Source organism: Cydia pomonella, chromosome 9 (assembly GCF_033807575.1).
Source record: "Cydia pomonella isolate Wapato2018A chromosome 9, ilCydPomo1, whole genome shotgun sequence".
NCBI lineage: Eukaryota > Metazoa > Arthropoda > Insecta > Lepidoptera > Tortricidae > Cydia > Cydia pomonella.
The window spans coordinates 6,456,486-6,480,385 of record NC_084711.1 but is presented as its reverse complement, the minus strand read 5'-3'; the positions used below and the strand labels follow the sequence as shown (position 1 = coordinate 6,480,385).

Sequence of the window (23,900 nt, the reverse complement as noted above, 5' to 3'; positions counted from 1 at the left end):
CGGCACAATAGGTGAAATGCCATTGCCATTCATCACAAAGAAAAATTAGCTGTCATAATATTGGATTTGACATTGTCAATTAAGTACGACGTATAGATTGAAATTCAAAACAAAGATAAATTTATTTACATAATTAAGTTACTATCTACTAATCGTTTTTAAAATGGACAAAGCCGTATGTATCGATGAGGGATATATTCCTCCAAAGTATATCAAATACTGTTTCATCCTTACCTACTGCAAAAATGATTCGTGAAAGATATCGGTAGGTACAAACATTTAATTACATTACATTCGTTAGTGTTTATCCGTCGATCCGTCGTATCCCTATGAAAGCCTGGTGTCGTATTCATGTATCAGTATCCGTTATAATATCCAAATTGACGTAGAAATCTGATATTTTATCAAAATTATTTTAAAACAACAACTGACCAGTTTAAAACGTTTTGACAAACAACGTCAAATTAATTAAAACATGTTTTTTTTTTCGATCAAGATAAGACCTAACTTCTAGCGTAGAACTGCAGTAACGCCATTTTAGAATAAGTACACATTTTTTTTTTATTAAATACAAGGCCTAGTGAAAAAATTAAACTATTAGGTTGTTCCTCGTTTCAAGAAAAATGTAGAGAACCAATAAAATAATAGGATCAGAAATATGAAATGTTGTCAATTATGATTACCTGTAGAATTATTATAGATTATAGACCTTATGTCAATTAATGACCCCAAAAAATAGATTATATTTATATGTACTAAATTTGTATACACCGTGTTTTTATTGAATTGCGTTAACTCCGGGGTTTCGGTAAGTACGGTTTTTTTTTTACTATTTTTATTTTTATAAAAAGTAACTAAATGTTGCATATAGCGTTGTTGTAACAGGGGCATTACATTTAACTCAACCAAATAATTGAAAACTGTGACATATCAATGTCATTTCTAACATCGATCGTCCGAGATAGTACGTACGTTTAGTAGCAAATGTATGAACTCGCACTAAACACTAACTAATAAGTAAACAGGTCCTAAAGCAAGTGTACACGCTCGTAAGGGCCTTATAATATAAAAAAATATGATTGATTATCTCCGAAATGGAGTTAGTTAGAATATCGGTATCTTTGAGAAAGTTACTTAATTTAAGCTCAGGAATGCACCCTCGAAATTAACGCAAATCAAAAAAAACACGGTGTATATTTTAAGAGTCCCAGCTTTGTGGTATTAAACTCAACAGTAATTAATACGGGAAGCATTGTATAATTGTATATAACTTCTATATTAGTAGCCAGTTTTCATTTCTCTAGAGATTATCACGCAGTGACGACGTCAAAAACTCCATAGTCATTAATATTAATGCCTTAACGATGTGATCACATTTAATTTATTATAACGCCGACTTCAATCGGCACAGGCGCAACTCTTTCCAATAAGGGCAATAAAAATATTAAATCAGCTATAAAGGGGCCATAACAATTCCAGTTAATATTAATCGTTATTCTTTGCCGACCCTTCCGGGCCGATTTGCTTTATTTTCCCTTCTATTTGTCCCTGAGGATCACTATGATATATTTATTATTACTGAAACCGTTGGAAGACACTCTTGAGATGTATTACTGGTACTTGGGACCCTTATTGGTAATAAGGCAACATGGTGCTTTTTACGACTACTGTAAGGAAATAAGAAAACATTATATACATAGCGTTGTCCCGGCATATTGCCACGGCTCATGGGAGCCTGGGGTCCGCTTGACAACTAATCCCAAGATTTGGCGTAGGCACTAGTTTCTACGAAAGCGACTGCCATCTGACCTTAAAACTCAGAGGGTAAAACTAGGCCTTGTTGGGATTAGTCCGGTTTCCTCACGATGTTTTCCTTCACCGTAAAGCGGCTGGTAAATATGAAATGATATTTCGTATATAACTTCCGAAAAACTCATTGGTACAAGCCGAGGTTTGAATCCGCGACCTCCGAATTGCAAGTCGCACGCTCTTACCGCTAGGCCACCAGCGCTTCTTATTTGCATAACTATAAGTACTTTAATAGAAATTAATATTTATATTGGCGTGAGGACAATTGTTGAAAGAATGCGATGTATTTTTGCCAGGAACATTTATATTTTATTCACTAAAGAACTAATTTTTATAGCGTAGATACGTGTTTCTTGGATTTTTTAGTCAAACACAATTTACGCTATCCAATTCAGTAAGTATTTTCCGATCCCGCCTTTTTTACTATTTTATCACTTTTAAGAGGCGTTTCTCTGTTGTACTGAGAAGCGTTATTGCTAAAAAAACATAAACAGCTACAAAAGTAAAAACGCCTTAAGCGTGAATTGAATGGCTTTGACGATTCTTTTTTTTAATAAGTAAAATTGGTCCTATACCTAATTTTATTTTTGAAGGAAAAAGTTGAGCCAAAAAAAGACCTTGTACCGTCACCAATGACAGATGACGATAACACTGAATAATGTTTCAGTGTTATCGTCATCTGTCATTGGTGACGGTACTACAGTAGTAGTGGTGGTTCAGGTGCTACATCTTTTGTCTACTTTCCAGTTTGTTTTTAGACCACCTATTGCCACATTTCCGAACAGTGGCGTGAAAATCATATTGTTGTTCAATGTTTTTATTATCTACTACTATTTGAATTTAGAAACATCGTAATTCAATTTTGAACTGATATATTTATCCTACGCTTCATTGTACTATAGACTAAAATAAGAAAATATACAGGTGTTTCATAAACATATAACATAAACTAAAATAAAGAAAACATTCTCATTTTATCTAACAGCGCTACGCTGCTTCAAGAGAAAACAACATGTTTAGTTTGAGCAGTGAACGATTTCCGGAAAATTCCGAGAGATGGCGCTACGAGGCTCGTTAGCTTGCGAAACGTTCAAGACGAAGTGAATGAATTAAGTTCCGTTGTGTTATATTAACTATGATCTAAGTTTTATTTATAATAAGTAGAGTGTATAAATAGAAATGCAGATACTGAATGCACGAAACTTGTAACAAAGACTCGACAAATAGAAAACGAGACGCGACACCCCGCTAACGACCAAACTGCGTTTCTAATCACGAAACGTCAAAAATGGATATTGAAAATTAAATCGCAGATTTCTTTTTCCTTTTGCAAAGGGCGAGGGCCCGTTAAAATGGCCAGTTCAACTCAATAAGGGGTATGCGACGTGTTTACCCGGAACCCGCAAGCGGGTTTTTTACATTTTGCCAAACGTTATTTACCCGGTGTCGTAAAGGCATTGTGCCGATGGACAATAGCCAGGGGTGACATTCCCATCGCTTACCAAGCCTTGTAAGTCGAAGGTTGCGACAAACCAGTATAAAGGCTACCTATGACGTACAGTCGTCACAGATCTCGAGGGCAAGTCACACTGGTTTGCGGCGAACTCTATAGATCCCCGCTCGCATAACTAATACACACACGGCCAGGAATATTTGAATCTTTTTTCGTTTATTCTTTTCCGAATGTCGCTCCGTGTTCGTATTCGTTTCGATATTCGGCAGTGATACGAGCCACGACGGCTGACAGCTTTGTGTGGGTTTTGCTCTTTTAGCGGGCGCGAGTTAAGCAGATATACATAGGCCGGGGACGATGAAAGTTTTTGAATGGAAGGTATTTTTAAACCAAATGTTCGTTGTTGAAGCATAGTAATTGGAACAAATCATAGACTAACGCTTAGTATAGTTTCAAACATAGTTATACGACATATTGTTGTACATTTTGCTGTAGTATCAAATACATTAACTATTTTAATTTATTACCTACACAATTTGTTTTTTTTGTTGTTATTCTTTCCAAGGGAAAATAGTGTCACAGTTTGTTAGATGAAACGTTGTATCACGTTCTACTAACAGGCTTAATAGTGTAGTAGTTATGGAAATGGCTTATTACTACCGCAAAAAAAACATGTTACATAAATGTTGATAGCTTAACCAGATTTTAAAAGTCGTTTTTCCCCAAGACAACTTATCGTAACCAAATACAATTGACACAGAAAAAATATTCACGAAACTATCTCTTAATACACTCGACCGTAATACGAGTATCTGTTTCAGTTGATGAATGACTAGTCTGAAGGCAAGGCAGAGGTCGTAATCACTCATTGTTTCACGGCACATTACCCTCGTACGGGAAGTGAGCTGCAGGTAAAAATGTTTGCTTCAATTAACCCCCACGCAAACACATTTAGAATTGATACAAACAGTGTGTAATCTTTCTTGTTACTTATTCTGAATTTATATTTTATGATCATAAACCTGTTAATGGCCTCCTAGCCTAGACGGTAGTAACCTTGCCTACGATGCAGGAGATTCCGGGTTCAAATTCTTATCACAAATATCTGTTCCTGAGTTGTGGATGTTTTGTAAGTATTTATTTATACTTATGTATTATATTTACCGTCACAACACAAGCCTTATTGAGCTTACGGTGGGACTATTCGATCTGTATAAGATTGTCCTTATTGTATTTATTTATGTTAGTAGGTAATAATATCAATAACCACATAAACGTGTTGCATTATTTATATATTTTAAGCGTAATTCACTGGTGAATTCGAACGTGTACCTGTCATCGATCCATTATTTAGATGATATTGGAATCATATCAGTTTGCTGTCATTTGATATTTAATTCAACAGAGTTAGATACGAGTATGTACTTAGCGACCAAGACGGCATTATAACTTTATTTTCTCAATACTCATATTATGATTTTGATTTGGTAATATCAAATCAAAATTAGATTTAAAAGTTCGAATACGCTCCATTTTATCTCAGAGTGACGTATGACGTAATGACGAAAGCCTTACACGCGTTCATTCAAATAGTTACTTAACTAGTTACTTAGTTATTTACCTATAGTTATTGAGTATGATTACCTAGTAGCTAATTACATTATGTGTTTAAACATAGTTAATACACAAGCTAAAACTATAACTACTAACGATTTCCATGGTAATTTATTGTTCTACAGCTTAGGTACATACTAAGTTAGTATTACTAACCTACCAAAATAGTTTAAATGTCGAACCTAACCAGTAAGTAACTTTCTAATACAATGTTTACGTGACACAGTGCCATAACAGTTAACACATAAAACTTGAATTATTAATTTAGTTGTTACAAGCTCTTAATGAGCGGCTATATTTGCATGCTAATCGTAAGTTTTCAGTAATGCGTCTGGAGCATGATCCGCAGTGCACGGCGTGCCAACTTCACGACCTCCGGGCTCACAAGGTCCCGCAAGGCACTAACCTTCGGTCCGGACCTAGAAACGGTCACCAAACGTGTACCAAACTAATTCACTAGAGGCGGAGCCGGTCCAAGGCTTAAACCAGGCTTTTTAATAATAAAGAAGCAATAAAGAGCTCCGTACCCGTTTTCAATAAACACCTTTATCGATTATTCAGTCCGCCGTCCATACTTACAGCTCCGTAGCCCCGCCATAGACAGAGAGTTGGCAAACTAATTCACGACACAGGCATAGCTTGCGTCGACCGGGTGGCTGGAGGTGGTCGCCAGGCGATAGCCGGTGGTCGCGGGGCGGAGGGCGCCCCGCGCTGCGCGGGGCGTGCCTGCCGCTGGGCGGCACCGACCAATCCTAGTGGCCCACCCACGCAACCCCGCCCACCTTACCTGCGCTACACCATTAAGCCTGCTTTCCTCATACTTTTTTCGCGGACTTCGCATCCGTTCGCTGGCGCCGTCTTTATTTTATTTTCTCCTTTATGCCTCCTTCCCGCCTCGACTCCTATTTCACGCCCGTCGGCGTAGGTAGAAAAACCTTTTGTGAATACGAATGCTGAGCAGGTATCCTCGCTCGTTAGTTACGCCCGTTATGTAAAGCATCTAAATAAAGGTTCTTTGAAAGGCGTCCGTGTGATGTATGTAGACGAAGGTTCCGATACTGGCCCGGAATAAGACAAAAGCTAGATTTAATTAAAAATGGCGCGGCGGCCGCAGCACGAATTCTGGTTTACGAGTGCGGGGTTGTCGCGCGGTCGTAATAAAGTTTTAACTCGCCATCGATCCGCGAAACTTCCCGTGGAAAGTAATCCCGGGCCTTGCTCCACATTTTGTCTCGCTGGCCGTATGCAAGTGTCCCTACAGGGTGAACGATCCCCGCATCGATGAAGTTCAACTGAACTTGGAAAAAACTTGGTCCAACTTTGTTCGCGGCGCGTGATTAGGAAGACTTAGTTTTGAAGTGTGTTGGGAACTGTTTTTTTCAGTTTTGAAAGTGGGTGGCTCAGTTTATGATCCGGGTGAAAGTCGCGATCGATCAACCGGGGTCAAGTCTGATCAAAGTTAGGGGCTAATAACCGAATTTAATAGGAGGGGAACAGTTGCAGTTTGGCTAACGGCGGGGTCGGGGGTCGGCCACGTGCTCGCTCTCCTCGATACAAACGCTACATATTACTATCGAAAATTCTTAAACTAAATTATGTAATCAAGATTTCTTTAAAAGAACTCATTAACTTTTGACCTTAGACTTTTTGGTCATGGCTTAGCAATGTGTTAAAAAGTACCACCAACGACATAACTTAGGACGACCACTTACATGTGTTGTCAGAGGTTGAGTATTGCCGTTTTTTTATTATGCTCAAAATAAAATAAACATTTTTTGAACTTGAAAGCTGTAGGATTGTAAGGTAAGATTGTTAAATTCACTCAAAATTACACACTTTTCAGGAATTGTCATTTTCTATACTATTTATTTACTGTTCAAACTCAACTGAAACACTGAAATTTTACCTACATTTATTTTATAATTGCTTATTAAACTTAATAATTCTTTTTTCCGTGTTTTCTTATATTTTATCTTATTTCTTATGTTTGAATCCTAGGTTTTCTTCAAATAAACGTAGTCTAACATACGCATCCACTTCAACTCTACACGTTACCAGAACAGAAAAAAAAACTCAAACTCTTTCGGTTCATTGTATTGCTAGTGCATGAGCAAAACAAAAGAGCTGCTACTTATGCCGAGCTACGACTGTAGCGATAGTGGCGCAAGATGTTGCCGCCTTATCGGTAACGAGCCATCGCGATAAACGCACATACGTGATGTGGGAACAGGGAGGGATGGGAGACACTCCTCTGCATAATTGGGAGATGGGGATTTTCTGTTATTTTCTATAGCCAGTGAAATATACCAAAATTATATAATCCTATAGGTATTCAATACAATTGTAACTATAGATAGAGTGAAAGGAGTCAAGACATACTTAGAATTCCATACTACTTCTTTTTCTAGGAAAGGACGATTTTGCTGTGTGCTGCCCCCTTCAGTTGGTTTTATTATTTTAAATATGCAGTATATACTTCCTTTACTGCAAAATCGACATTTTTCAGAATTTGCGTTTAGAATTTATTTGACAAATGGTAATATTAATAAAATTCGCATTTTGTGCAAGTGTAAGTGCTAACAACCGTTAGGTACCTTTTGTCTGTTTTTAGGGTTCCGTAGCCAAATGGCAAAAAACGGAACCCTTATAGATTCGTCATGTCCGTCTGTCTGTCCGATTCTGTCACAGCCACTTTTTTCCGAAACTATAAGAGCTGTACTGTTCAAACTTGGTAAGTAGATGTATTCTATGAACCGCATTAGGATGTTTACACAAAAATAGAAAAAAAAACAATACATTTTGGGGGTTCCCCATACTTAGAACTGAAACTCAAAAAATCTTTTTTCATCAAACCCATACGTGTGGGGTATCTATGGATAGGTCTTCAAAAATGATATTGAGGTTTCTAATATCATTTTTTTCTAAAATGAATAGTTTGCGCGAGAGACACTTCCAAAGTGGTAAAATGTGTGTCCCCCCCCCCGTAACTTCTAAAATAACAGAATGAAAAATCTAAAAAAAATATATGATATACATTGCCATGTAAACTTCCACCGAAAATTGGTTTGAACGAGATCTAGTAAGTAGTTTTTTTTTAATACGTCATGAAATTAAAAATTTTTTTTTTTTCAACATACCCATACATGTGGGGTATCTATGGATAGGTCTTCAAAAATGATATTAAGGTTTCTAATATCATTTTTTTCTAAACTGAATAGTTTGCGCGAGAGAACCTCCCAAAGTGAAAAAAAGTGTGTCCCCCCCCTGTAACTTCTAAAATAACAGAATGAAAAATCTAAAAAAAATATATGATATACATTACGATGCAAACTTCTAACGAAAATTGGTTTGAACGAGATCTAGTGAGTAGTTTTTTTTTAATACGTCATAAAATAAAATAAAAGAATTTTTTCGTCAAACCCATACGTGTGGGGTATGGTGGGGTATCTATGGATAGGTCTTCAAAAATTATATTTAGGTTCCTAATATAATTTTTTTCTAAAGTGAATAGTTTGCGCGAGAGACACTTCCAAAGTGGTAAAATGTGTGTCCAAAGTGGTAAAATGTTGAACAAGATCTAGTAAGAAGATTTTTTTTTAATACGTCTTAAATTGTACGGAACCCTTCATGCGCGAGTCCGACTCGCACTTGGCCGCTTTTTATTTATTATATATATGTGTGCATTATATAATAAACCATTTTTTTCTTTCTTTTTTTGATGATCCAATCGAAGATAATAAATATCAAGATACTTTTAATAATATCCAGCGTGCACTTTTCTTTTATCAAAATTCCACTTACACATCCAACCAGAAATTGCACTAAAATACCCGACCGCTTTTCCCCATCACTTGAGTGCTTCTTATGAGCGCAGATAAGAAAACTTGAGCGTCAGCTGACCAGCGTTTCATTAGATCACAGATTACGCCAGGTTGTATTCAATATGTTGTTGTTTTATTAGTTTCTGCAAGTTGGCAGAGATCAATCAGCATAAAAATAACATTGCTACTGTATTTTGGATATGTCGTTGTATTATGAGAAGGAGAAAATTCATACTCTGTTTTTTTTATGTGATAAGCAGCAAACAAGCAGAGGAGCCGCCTGATGGAAAGCGGTCACCGGCGCCCATGAACTTAGCAATATCACCAGGAGTCACTTAAGCGTTGCCGACCCTTGATAACCCGAAGGGAATACCCCTTCCAGGGCACCCACTTCTTTAAGACCTATGTCGTATATAGCACAAAGGAAATACCTCAGGAGGCAACTCATTCCACTTTCTACACGTTCTGAAAAGAAACGAGCGAGATGCGCGCTTATTCGTGGTGGGCCATGTACCTAAGATGAGCTTTGCTCCTCTGGCGGAAGTTTTTGTATGGTTATTTTTTTCTATTTTACCACGTCGAGGAATAAGTTGATGTCTGACCTTTTTTAGGTTCCTAAGACCGAAAAAAACCCTCTTCTTCCTCGCGTTGTCCCGGCATTTGCCACGGCTCATGGGAGCCTGGGGTCCGCTTGACAACTAATCCCAAGATTTGGCGTAGGCACTAGTTTTTACGAAAGCGACTGCCATCAGACCTTCCAACCCAGAGGATAAACTAGGCCTTGTTGGGATTAGTCCGGTTTCCTCACGATGTTTTCCTTCACCGAAAAGCGACTGGTAAATATCAAATGATATTTCGTACATAAGTTCCGAAAAACTCATTGGTACGAGCCGGGGTTTGAACCCGCGACCTCCGGATTGCAAGTCGCACGCTCTTACCGCTAGGCCACCAGCGATTGAATCTTTTTATTAAAAAAGTGCCAATATCAAAAGATTTATTTTATCAGCACTCCAATATCATCCAACAATACCCATTTAGGCATGATACATGCACCAGGGATCGGCTCTGAGTCCCTACCTCTTTCTGCTTATTATGGATGCTCTGTCGTCGGATATACAGGAGGAGGCACCCTGGTGTATGCTTTTCGCTGATGACATTGTGCTTGTGGGTGAAGACGGACTCGAGGTACAGAGCAGACTTGAGGAATGGCGGCGGAAACTGGAGAATGTTGGCCTGAAGATCAGCAGATCTAAAACTGAACATATGTTCTGCGATTTCGGCGGTCTCTCCGGTTTCGCTGCCATAGAACTCGTTGGCGTTACATTGCCGGTCTGCTCAGACTTCAAGTACCTCGGTTCGCTCGTGCAGTGCGATGGCGATATTGACCGTGACGTAAAAAACCGGATTAGCACAGGATGGATGAAATGGCGACAGGTCACGGGAACAATTTGTGACGCCCGGATGCCCCTCCGACTGAAGGGTAAAATTTATAAAGCCATCATAAGACCTGTCGTCATGTATGGATCAGAGTGTTGGGCCCTAAAAGTGACGGATGAAAAGAGATTGCACGTAGCGGAAATGAGAATGTTAAGATGGATGTGTGGTGTGACAAGAATGGATAGGATAAGGAATGAGTATATAAGAGGAAGCCTGAAAGTTGCACCCATAATAGATAAAGTAAGAGCGAATCGCCTAGCGTGGTATGGGCATGTGAGGCGGAGGGATGAAAGTCATGTGACGAGAAAGGTATTACGAATAAATGTTGAGGGATGGAACGGGAGAGGAAAACCTAGGAAAAGCTGGATAGATTGTGTGAGAAATGACATGAAACGAACGCGAGTGAATGATGAGATGACGGGTGACAGAAAGATATGGAAGAAAAAGACATGGATAAGGGCAAGCGAATGATGATGATGATGACATGCATGTCAAAAATGTAATATTTTCATGTTGGCAGTTTTTTATAAAGTTGATAAATGTTTCCTACAGAAGTAGTCATTATCAATTCTTTTTAATATTTCTGTCTTAGTATAATCATCATGCTTACAAAGACTTAGTAACAAATAAATTGTCCCAATAACAGCGATTGTGACAAATCGCCTTACAGCCCCTTACAGATGTAAGGCGTGTACCCATTTGAATAACGCAAGACGCTGACTCTTGCCTAATCAATTATTTAGAAGCCTTTCATCTGCATTGGAAATCGTAGGGCGGACTCTACGGGATATTCGTCGAAGATTATTTCGGGATATCGAAGATTCGACGGCCGCTTGAAACCGTATTAATGTTATTTTATTAATTGGTAAAGTCAGTCAGCATCAAATAAATCTTATTCCTATAGTAACTAAGGTAGCTTTGTTTGGCAACTTTGGCTGTGACTATTTGATGCTGAATATATTACAAAATAAGTAAATAATTTTGAGTGTCCTCTAAAAATACCACACCATAGATAAAAGTTGAAATAGCTATTTTACAAGGGGGGCAAAGATGTTGTTATTATTATTAAACTCCTAGACAGATTTCAAAATTGAGCCACAAGCGTAGCGAGTAGTTTGAAAAGTGGAATTTTGAGCTTTATGAAAGTGACCGAGTGAAACAAATAACTATTTCAACTTTAATATATGCTTCAAGACATTTGAAGTCTATCGTGTCCTCTTAAATCTCGGATTAAATTACGATATTTTGTTTCTCACACAAATGGAAGGAAAATGTGTACGCATTTAAAATATTACAAATATTACAAGCCAAATCAAATATTTATCTTTCAAAATCATCACTTAAAATCCAATTTTACCAGCTAACATGAAGAAACAACTCATTATAGATCAAATTACTTTGCATTCTTGTGGATAAAATGCAACTATCTCATCATAAGAATAAACAGAGCTTTTACGAGCCGGTGAAGTAAAAACATTTTTTTTTCATCGAATGAATGCACTTATTTGGGGTGAAGGACGTCAAAGGTTTTAATCCCTGTCGTAGCGCAATAAACTGAAAATTCGACCATCCAGCCTTAGCCTTAATTGACCTTAAAACTAAAACTGCACCTTCATCAAAAATCAATTGTAATTACTAAATACCATTCATTAACATGTCTGTTCAAAATGTGGCGTCGCAACTAAGTTCTATGCAAATCTAGTACATTGATTCAAATTGTTAGTCTGAATTTTCAATCAATTAGAAGGGCGAGGTGTGCGGACCGGAGCCGCAACATAATGCTCGTCCGATCCCTTTGAATATTCACCAGCCATCTTTGATGTAGTGAGTTCACGGAAATTATACTGTCTTCGAACTTCTGGGAGCCTGATACCTCGTCAGTTAGGTGTCGACAGTTTTTGTGTTATAGGTCAATATTTTGACAAGTGCCATTGAAGTATATATTATGTAGAATTAAAAGTAGCAGAGTTAGCTTTGAAGTTAATTATTTATTTATTTAAACTTTATTGTGCAGTACCAAAGGCGAACTTAATGCCAGAAGGCATTCTTACTTATTGTTCTTTTATTGCACTAATGTTAGTTTTTCTCAGCTTATGATTTTTACCACACCAACTGGTAAAGGGCCCCTTGATTGTTCAAGAACTAATGAGAAAGTTGCATTTTATCCACACGTGGGGTAAAGTAATCAGATGCAAATTTTGAGTTATTTCTTTATGTTAGGTAGCTGATAGAATTGACTTTTAAATGATGATTTTCAATAATAATTCTCTTATTACGTTCATTTGGACTTGATTTGGTTTGATTGTTTTGGTATCGCATATTGAGTATTTTGCTGGCGTTGGCGCGGTGAAAAATTTTCACTTGAGGCAAAGTTCGTTTAACCCTCGTGCCTTGAAACCCTCGCAACGCTCAAGATTCCACATCTCTAACCACTCGCTACGCTCGTGTTTCAATTTTGAGATCTTTTGCTTGCTCGGGTATCAATATTAGCTCGAGCGGTTAAACTACAACTTTGCCCCCTTGTAAAACAAATAACTATTGTTATTGGTTACTGGTTATTATGTTATATAGCAGCAGTACAATACAAACAAATATTGTTTCACTCAATTGCGAATTCGAGTTAGTCGAGACTAATAAATCAAGATAAACTGTAACTGTAAAGGTAAGGGTAGTTATTTGTAGTTCATAACCTATCTGCACAGCAGTACACTATAAATCAGGGCGGTGAGGCATCGTTTCTTATATTAGCTATTGTCTTGGACCGAGGGTAATTAAGCGTTTGGGTAAGGTGGGTTTTGTTACAACACTACTGAGTGAGTATACAAGTAAATACGCAAATACTCGTTCCGTAACGAATGTACTGGCAACTGCTCTCGAAGCAGCTAAGCTACCAAACTATCGCTCTGTAAACTTTTCACTAAGGAAGAAAATAATTAATTATATTCTAATCAATAATTGAAAGAATATGTAGTGGACATTGATATATAAAAAATATTCAAGACTATAGCATAAAGTGTCTCAAATAACCATCTTATAGGTTTTGGATTTGTAACTCGTAACTAACTTTCATGAAACGTGGCGTTAAAAAAATTTAGTATTTTTTGTCTACAAACTTTCTATACTAAGTAAATTTCCCTGTTACTCGCGGGCAAGCTACATTCCAATACTTAATTGAACATGTAAACTCATCCCTATCCTGGGAAGATAACCATTAAGGCTCGGGTCGGCTAGACCTCAATAGCAATATTGATCTAATAAATTATATGCGGGGATTATTGAGAATAAGCTTTTGAGGTAAACATAGCCAGGTTATTTGTGAACGTAATAGTGTATAGCAAACTTGTGGTTTTGCTTTAGGAGTTTAAATTTTAAGATTCAAATATAGAATTTAAGTAAACGATACCATCGAATTGCAAAACAAAATCCTCAATGAGGTTATAATTGACATGGTTCGTTTTTGCCTTCGTGGCTTGAATAGGTAAAAGGGTCCTGTCGAAATATAGGGGACTAAATTATAATTTATACAAAAAATTATAATCTATTAGTTTGTTCCCGCTAGGTATATCATGTAAAACATACCTACTAAAAATACCTATACCTAGATACGTTTGAAGTTCATTGATCCTTCCAGTCAACACAGCCAAAAGCAAGTCTTACGATCTAAAATTGTTCATAAACTTGTTTGTTTTAAACTCGCTCACTCGCCGATCAGCTATCTTTCCTCCTAAAACCACTAAATCGCGACTATAAAATCCTGGCAACATTAAAACTTGCAAGACATTCCGCGTACGGTATGCCGGCCCCAGGAATGCCGGACCGCTGTAAACGCCGGACGACCGCCGTCCGGCGTTAAGACCGGCATTTAAGACTGAACGTCTTAAGGTCCGACCACATTACAGCGCTAATTGCTTTCCGTGGATGCTTGCGTCAGCCAGACATTACGTGTGACCCTTAGGGTTGGCTTGCTGTTTACGGTAAATTGGAGAGGAGGCTTTTCGACTTGGCACAGCTAGTCTTATTATACTGATGCAAATATACATACTACTACCGACATGTTTGATTGTATGTTCGTTTTAATTGTACAGAGAAATCGTGAATAAATTGAAGTGAAATGATAGTCAGAAATTGATATGCATATGACTTTGGATCAATACTCATATTTTTTGTTAAGTATAACGCTTAAGCTTTCTTATATTAAAGATCTGTAATATTAAACACTATAATCACAAAAGTTATAAAATTGATGAGTATAAAATTCAAAGGTCTATCAATAATTATTCATAAATATTTTACTACTAATATTTGTTATTCATAACGTTTTTATGACTGAAGTGCTGGACTTAATCGTTACAGAACCGACCTCGACCAGAAAAGTGGGTTATGTAGGGTAGAACTGCGACCGTTAAATAACCTAAATGCTACTAGAAAAGGGTAAGGTTAGGTTAGGTAACTACTCATGCGACTTCCTATCATTATAACCTGCGAAAAAAGACCTTACAATAGTTATTATAAGCTTATTGTTTTTTTATGTATTTCATTGATTATAAGTTTATTTACTCCAACATTATATACAGTGTACCATCTGGACTTCGAATAATATGACTAACAATAATGATGATCTGCCGTGCCACGCCGTATTGGGATCGATCTATTATCACTATTGTAGCCAATAAGGCTGACATCGTGATAATAGATCGATCACAACGCCGGGCCGTGCTCGTCGACATCACTATCCCCCATGATGAGAATCTCGTGAAAGCCAAGAAGGACAAGTCCAGTAAGTACCTAGACTTGGCTCACGAGATAACCGCCATGTGGGCTGTTGATTCGACGATCATTGTCCCGATAATCGTTTCAGCGAACGGTCTCATAGCGAAGAGTCTCGACCAACACCTTGAGAGACTCTCGCTAGGTGGTTGGATCAAGGGTCAGATGCAGAAGGCGGTGATCTTGGATACGTCGCGGATAGTCCGACGGTTCCTCTCTCTGCGGCCCTGACCACCGGCAGCTTGGGCCCTGCCCCACTGCTGGCGGCACCCTAGGTTAGGTTTTTTATAATATTTGTTTATATGTTTTTGTACGTGTTTTTGTATTTTACTTTTATACTCATGATATAAAAAACACAACATAAGAAGAAAAATAAATAAAGATAATGATGACCTGCAAAAATCGGAACTACAATTTATATTGGTTAATTTTATGACTATTGACAATATGACTAATACAAATTATGATGGACAACATTATGAACTGAAAAAAATAAGAAATTAAATTTTATGGGAAATAATAGAAACCCCTTTACCTAGTACTGGCATAGGAACAGAAGCGATAGATCAACAAAGCGTCCAAATCCCTCGTGAAGTTTACTCGGAAAGCGTTTCCAAGTCGGCACACCACACCGACTGTACGTCAGACCCCGATCCTTTAAAATCGACGTTCCCTACGAATCACCGAGTGCCGATTTTGGTGAACTTCAGTGGATAGGAGGTATTTGGTTTCGGCGAATACCAATAATTCGGTATGAATATGATACTGGCAGTATGTATTAAAACAGATTAGGTAATATATGATAATATTGATAATATACCTATATATACCTATCTTTTTTAAGAAGCAAATAAAAAAATAAAAAACCCGACACCGTTTTTTTAAGGGACACTTGAAATCGTTAAAAATCCTAAATGGTCAATCAAAATTAAAAACAATTTCAGAAACCTATAAATTTAAAACCCTATTAAATGGGTACCACCACTCGATATAGTACAGCGATTTTCATGTTATTTTCGACAATTAATCTCCCAATTAATTAATTAATCTGATTGTCGCCATATTATTTAACTTTCAGCAAAATCGCGTGACCCGATCTTCTCTAGACTGCCACAAAGGAACAAACATACATATACACACATACACTGATAAACACATGACCCTCCTATGCGTCGCGCTGTCACGTACAAAAAAAATCTAAAATCGGATCCGGTAATCGACTAGTCGACAGATAATCGTCGCGACCTTCAGGACAAATTCCGCTAAACATTTCATTATTATTTAGTACTTTATCGCGAACGATTGTTTTAAATTTATCAAAATTTTATTTTACATCCCGTTTCGAACTTTCATCAAATATTAGGTCTCTAGATACGATATGGATCGGATATGTCAGTGTCAAGACCTAATATTTGACGTAACATAGAGTTGATTTTTTTCAAATTTTGAATTTCTAACAATGCGAAACGTCGGTTTTTTATACGAACAAACGCCGAAACCAGATACCAAATCTGGACGTGACAATCGTCCCCTTTCCCATCGAAAGTATCTCTTAATCTCAGCTGGACATCGCGATAATGATATTATAAACCTTGCCGCCGACTACAATTCGCTTTTAGAGGGGCATTGCGAACTTAGTGCATTTAATCTGAACCCCATTAAGGGTAGGGTACTCTACGGAAAACGCACTTGAGTGACCATTTTGTGAACCTTATTGTGTTGAAATAAGGTTTATCAATTGTATGGATTTTTTTAGGAAAGAATTGTAGCAAGAAGGTATAGGTAAATATTTGTATACTTATGTATAATTATTTAAAAATTACATGACCATTTCATTACCCAAGCATTGTTGTTCTAAAAACCAAATTTAACTTAGAATGCACCTAAAACATTTTCAGCTTCGTGAGCTGCAACGAACACTGACTCTGTTTTTAGAGCCTCGCTTAAGTTTCTGTACAAATTCAGTTGCTCTGGTTCTGAAAGCGGGTTGAATCCAAACATAATTTCAGTCCTATTCTAGATTCTAGTTTGAGCAGAATTCTGTACAACTGCGTTTATATTGTCTTTATCACGAGTCATGTTAATGGAAACGGTGTTTAATTTTACTTTCTGGTAAATCATGAAATTTACTTAATGTCTTTAGTATTACTAACATCGCCATTATTTTTGTCCCTACCATTATTATAGGTATGTCACGGACTGGCATTAAAGTACCTCTAGAACTGATATGTGAACTGTAGCGCTGAAGTTTATGGAAGGTGCTAAGATGGTCGCTTTTTTATCATTTGTCATCATGCCTGTCACGTTCTAAAGTGACGCATTACATGACAAGTGATAAAAATGCGACGTTGATACCGCTACTGATAGGTATAAACTTATAAATGTTGGTTAACATAATTGGTTAACATAATTAGGTATGAGTTTGTACATAGGTTTATATGAGATGTACTAATCTCAATTAATATAGGTTTATTAATTCAAATCGTTATTTTCTACAGAATTAAACAAAATATTATTAATATATCATTCTTGTCATGTCCTCTTCTTCGTCCTCTTCCTGGCCATTGCTTCAATTAACATGATATAACATTACTTATGACTAGCATTTTTGTATACAATACTGCGCAATTCATTTACCATTGAAGCGACTTTAGAAAGTATATTTGCGCTCACAACCTCTCGAATACAAAATATATTCGTATGGAACTCAAGGGCCGCATGTGTCGTCTTCGTTAGAAAACTTGCCCCGACTGGCGAACTAACTCGTTTCATTCATCGTCTTGTGCCGACCGACATGTTTTGATGCTTTTACGACTTTACCGTAATATAAACTTTACTTATTTCTTATACAAGTTGTAAAGAAAGCGAGTTTTTACGGCAGACGCTTTGATCTTATTTTCATGTTTCTGTTAAGTTCTAAATTACCTTTTAACCTAGTTTTAAACTACGTATTAAACTATAATGAAAAGCAAATCTGGTGCTTTTAGCTTTGCTGAATAATTAATACATATACTATAAGTATTTGTAAAAGGCAACTGAAAATTTTTAGTTAGATAAAGTTCCCTATTCGTCGTGAAGACCTATTATAATCGTTTTTAAAACTACTATAGTATTAAATGTTTGCTTAACCAGTCACGTGCGTTCAATATTACCGTTCAGTAAATATCAAAACTTGGCAAACAGTCTATACCAACAATCAGTCGTCGAGATATTACATGAGAAGATGTCCAATGCGGCGGGCGGGGCGGGGCAGATATGACATATCTGGGAGCCTTCAGCGCCGCAACACTATGCCAGAACTTAGTCTGCGGCCAGCACACATCTGGTACCAACAAATATACATCCAAGTTTTCAAGTGAAAACGCCTCGGGCGAGGCAGCCTACGCTACAATTATTAGCGACCATTGGAACACGACTATTTACTTACCCTCGGCCGGGATTTTTGGATTATGTTGGAGGTTGATTGAGGTCTACGTGACCTCTTGAGCCTTTTAGTTTAGGTTTGATTTAATTGAATATGCATTTTCTTTGTTTTGGCTTCGTCCTCAATAAGATACCTTTACTTAATTTTTATGTATTTCCTTTATTCCAGGTACGTTTGTATGTCTCTATTGGCATAAGGTAGATACACAACGCTATTTTGAAGCCACCAAAAAAGGTAATTTAATTTTCAAATAAACAAATATTTTAATCCGTATAAGTATATGATTTTTTACGAGTACGTTCTTCCGTGTTTCTTTGTACCTTCTGGTTTGAAGTAGATAAAAAGTGAAATAGGTTTCTTTCTAACATGTTGCCATATCCTGCTAGACTCATTTTTTCATCCAATATTTTATTATGCACCGCCTGGCCGATTTTGACGCATAGGATTTCGGTCACGTCACTCCGCTATTCAATTTTCAATGGCAAACATTTGTCCGCCGGGTGTACCTCTCAAATCAAATTTAAAAATATGGATATTTGTATGTAGATTGGACCCTACGTGTGGGTGACAAGTGGTCCCAACTGGAGCCATTGTACGGTGGACCCACTCAATCTCCTGGTTTCAATAAGCGAGAATATTTTTCCATTTTGTAACGGCTTTATTGAAATGCAGTGTCGTGAAAGGAAAACTTTGGAGCCGTTTTTAAGTAGGTATGGCGGCAGTGTAGTTTTTAGATAAGTAGTTCAATAAGATAACATCTATAAATAAAATATAAAGACAGTAGGATTTTCTACTCTAAGATATAGATCTAAAAACGTATGTTTATGTATGTTTAAATTAATAGACATAAATTTAACTACTGAAAATTTTGACTAAAATTTATCAGAATCTTTCTTACATAAAAATAACTCCTAGGTATATCCAAGTGTCACAATAAAACTCATTTTATTAAGTCCATAGCACATCTCAACAACAAAGTTGTTACGTACCCCCTCAAGGAAGGACCAATGATTCGAATTTATGCTTTATGCAGTGGAAAATGATAAATTTATGTGCGTCCAGTTCCTTCGATACGTCCTGTCTGCTGTTGAGGGAAATCTTGATTTTTTATGGTTAGTGCGGCACGTTTGCATAATTTACAACGTCGCCTCTCATTTGCAGACAAAGACGTCTGCGGACTCAGGGCTTTAATAGAATTGTGGCCGTAAATAAAAAGTTTGTTTACTTTTACAAACCTTTGTACGATTTTTGTGGATTTATTTACATGTGAAACGATTAATTTTATCTTGAGGTCAATTGGAACTTACATTTCGATATTTAATTAATGTCATTTTGTTATTATACTCGTACGGGTTTACAGTTCTCTCGTACAAGGGCGTATATGTACAATTAATTCCCTACATACAGATAGTGTAGCGATGTGAGTATTTAAGCACTGTACCTACTAGTGCGAGCAGGACGCACGGGCGGGTGATGACATCATTTTGGTATCGAAATGTAGGTTCGAATTGACCACCTTGTCCGAATTTATATTTAGTAGTTACCATATTGTACTATCGAAGGTGTTAACCTTTGAGGCGAAAATCGTTTAAACGTCTTGCAGGAGGTCAGGTGATAAGTGAGTATTGAAAAAAAAAGGTTTACTTAGGTAAAGTTTATCTTTGCGCATCGGCCGGCATTTGCAATCTAAGATAAGGAATCCTTGTTGCATCCTAATTGGTTATATGTATGAGGAGGGCGGAGTTTAACTCGTTCCAAGGATCGAAGTAAAATTTTTCGTTAGTGGAATACAGTGAAGATGATTATGCCATTAGGGACATAAGTCTATATCCGATGGGATTTCCACCAGCCAGTCCTGTGCGGCCTCCTCAAGCTCCTTCCAGCCGAGACCAGTTGATGCTGCCTCCATCTCAACTGTGCATCTCTTTATGGTCGTTAACCAATACAACGTATGTCAACGTGCGCATATGTTATGTTGTGGATGTCTAATCCAACTGAGGCAGGCAAAATAATTAAGACTGTAATTTGCCATTTTGCTCACTTTTGTATAATTTTAAAAAAGCCTGAATTTCTTACATCTACATCTAAAAATACATTTATCTAAAGTACATTATAGTAGTGAACAATAGCGGGAGATAAACAAATTCCGGGCGGCTGAAGACAGATGGCGTGCCGGATCACGCAGGACACGCTCAACCCTTCCTGGAGTTTGGGCGCAGGGGAGCCGGCCATCTTTAAATTATGCCGCCAACAATCAAATGTTATTAGCGCTCTAGGAAAAATCGAATGTTTATTTTTATTTCGTATTTTTTACGCAGTGATGTATTAAGATATTGAATGTTCGCTGATAGTAGTTTTAATGAATTCAATAAGGAAATGCTAAAACGTTGGCAAGGCGAGTGTTATTAGCATTCTAGGAAAAACCGGATACTTTTTTGTCGTGTGCAACAATGATACTATTTGAAAAAACGCATGGTTTGAGTATTGACTCTAACAACTGTGTCAATGGACAACAGTCTACGACACTAAATACTTGATTTTTCAATATATCTTTAAATGTAAATACAACGGTAAAAAAATGTGTACACGATTTGGTTAGAGCATGTAACTTGTAAAACTAGAAGTACGTTTTAATAATTCGCGGTTGTAATAAGTAGGTTAAGATACTCGTAACTAACAAAGGATTCATTAAAATTACCTACTTTCATTACTTCGATGGTCGAAACTGTTTCAAGGGCCAAATGGGTTAATTCGTCTTACAGGGTAATATTGGAACTTGCGAAATCAAATTTCCAAAAGGCCATCAAACGTAAAGGGAAATTCGTTTAAGAGTATTTAATTCAAATTGAATTTCAGTGAAAAGATTACACACCATGGGAAGGGATGATTGATTTAATTACTCGCTCCTAAAGACGTGTCCTCTTATAATTACGGTTCATTACTTAAGCATCGCTTTATACCGAATAATTACTTAATAGAAGTAACGAGTTATTTCCATCTCGAAGTTTGCTGCAGAAGAAGGAGGTAATTAACATTAAACAGGACCGGAACGTGAATTATAGAGGCCAGATAAATAATGAATACAATTGAGATCGCCTTTTATCATATATGAGCGAATAGATCACCGCCTTGGATTAAGCGAACCTAATCTCATTCTATATGAAATTGGCTTATTTTACTTATTAACTGCGTGGCATAGTGGGAATGCCAAAAGGCAATGTCCTGCAAAATACCTACTTATTACACCAAGTTCAGTAGGACCCATTAATTGCGTCACCATATCCTATGACCATTTTTCCACTAGAAAGTACTCCATAATATGACCTCAATAACACATGGCAGATCTGGGATGCCCTCGATGCGAGTGCAATCGATAATTTTCCTCGCAAGGAAATAAAACTCAATAAGAGCCCGCGGACATGTATGGCTGGCCGCCATCGCCATCTTGGTTGGGATCGAGTGCAACTGCAGTGAGATTTAATTGCAAATGAGATGTTATTTTATCGTGTGTAGATAACAGTTGTCAGCAAGCACATATGATTCATTTAGTACGGTTATGTTCCTGTGCTTCGTATGATACATTCTTTATTTATTCAACTTTATTGCTCAAAATAAACGCTTTTCGGAAAAAATACGAACCTTTTTATGTATAAAATTCTCTACTTTTAAATAAAATAGAAAATATGATACTGGGTGAAGGGCATATAATTTGTCATTTCCTTAAATTAGGCAAACATTAAAGCAGCAGAAAAGGAAGCATAGTCACAGTAAGCACTTCTACACGTAACAAATATGTATGTACAAGCTCGTACAGGTTTAACATCAGTTCTAACTACCACTACTAGCTTTAAGCTGGCCATACACACTAGGGCGCGCGTCCACAGTTTTGACAACTGCACAGGTACCTAGCTATGAAATTGAAGTCGGTTAAAAATGAGCGTATATGGCATTCGAATGTGTAGTTTCCTAACCAGCTTTACCTGTTTAGTTGAACTGTACAGGCAAAACTGCTCAGACATACCTAGTGTGTATGGCCAGCTTAAAACGTCTTAATTTTCCGGCTCTTATCATATAGTTAAAAAAATATAAAAGTATTTTTACGTGGCTTTTGACTTTCTAAAATAAAATAGAATCGTCTCGGATCTTACAATAAACGTTTTCTTCAACAAATGCGTCATGACTTATGAATTTAAACTGGAATGTTCGAATTCTCTAAATGAAGATAACTGCTCGCTTAACATTATTTATTTAGCAAGACATTTGCGAACCTAGAAACAGTAAAATTGTCTTCATCACGAAACTTATCTTTGCCCGCCCGGTGGATCATCTCGGGGAAAAATAGGTTAAAGGGGCCCTCGCCCAGGGGGACGCTGATAAAACTTCGGGACAAAACTTTTGTTTTGACGGAGCACCTTGGAGGGGCTGCGCGCAATTCGGTACAGAAAAACCCATGAATATCGATGCGGGCTGCAAACTGTACCTGAATTTAGAATAAATACATACTGTAAAGGAAAGTGGTACTGGAAGCAATAAAAACTCAGTAGTTTCGTAGAAATTACTCCCTTACTAATTTTTACGATTTTTTTTAGGTACTTATATATTAATTTTTGTGTTAGAATAACAATAAAAAAAAACCCCCAAAAATATTTTTGACACACGCTTTTATTGCCGACTTTACTTTTTCTGTTTTGTCTGATGTCTATCAAGTACTTCTCAAGACCTAATCGTAATAAAAATATGAAAATATGGCTTTAGTTAATCAAATACGTTAAAATGAATCCGTTACAAGTATACGTTTTTATTTGTACCTTTACTATTAATATAACACATATAACAAAAACAAATACTTCAAATTAAAACACTCTCTAACTTCAACCCGCTTGGTGCTCTATAAAATTCCATCTCGTACCCCAGTTCCGAATAAAACAAACAGCGTAGTTTGTAGCAATCAGTGCGTGTATCAGTGTGCCCAGTGGTTCGGACCGCACAAAAAGAGGGTCCAAATGTGAATGGATGTTAACGTGTTTTTTACGACGGTCACGGTCAACATATCGTTTTGTTTGCGTCCGCTGATATCTTTATTTCTGGTTAACCCCCGAATTTCGATTTTTCCTTTTTTTGGGTTACGTGTGTGTAATATTTAGAGGCAACACCATTTATAGCAACATTAAACATTTCTTTACTTTTTTCTTGTCAACTATGTTTCAAATGAGTGAATATGTTATTTTTATTTTTCGTTCTATCTATAAAACGAAACCTTAAAACAATAACTAATAATATAAGATTTTTTCTTAGTTTTCCTCTACATCACAAATAAGATCGTTTGAGATTGACAGAGGTAATTTATTTATACGATTTATTGTCATCGCACGAGGGGCAGGGAGAGTCAACATTGACTCGGTGTGGAAGTGTTTGCTCAGTATCAAGCCCGTGGCTTTAGTTTGTGCCGTCTTTGTCGATTCTTTTTGTTTAAAAATTTAGACGTCTTCCACAAAAATAGCTATTCCTATTAGTTTAGAAACAATGTGTGCCGAAATGAAGACCTATCAAGTTCAAGTTCAAAAGTGTATTAACA

At 37.0% G+C, this 23,900-nt stretch overlaps 1 protein-coding gene across 7 annotated transcripts in view; it reads left to right on the top strand.

Annotated features, from left to right (window-relative positions):
* Positions 1 to 23,900, top strand: part of LOC133521220 (myelin transcription factor 1-like protein) — a 327,413-nt gene that overhangs the window by 43,995 nt on the left and 259,518 nt on the right. The window lies entirely within an intron of this gene.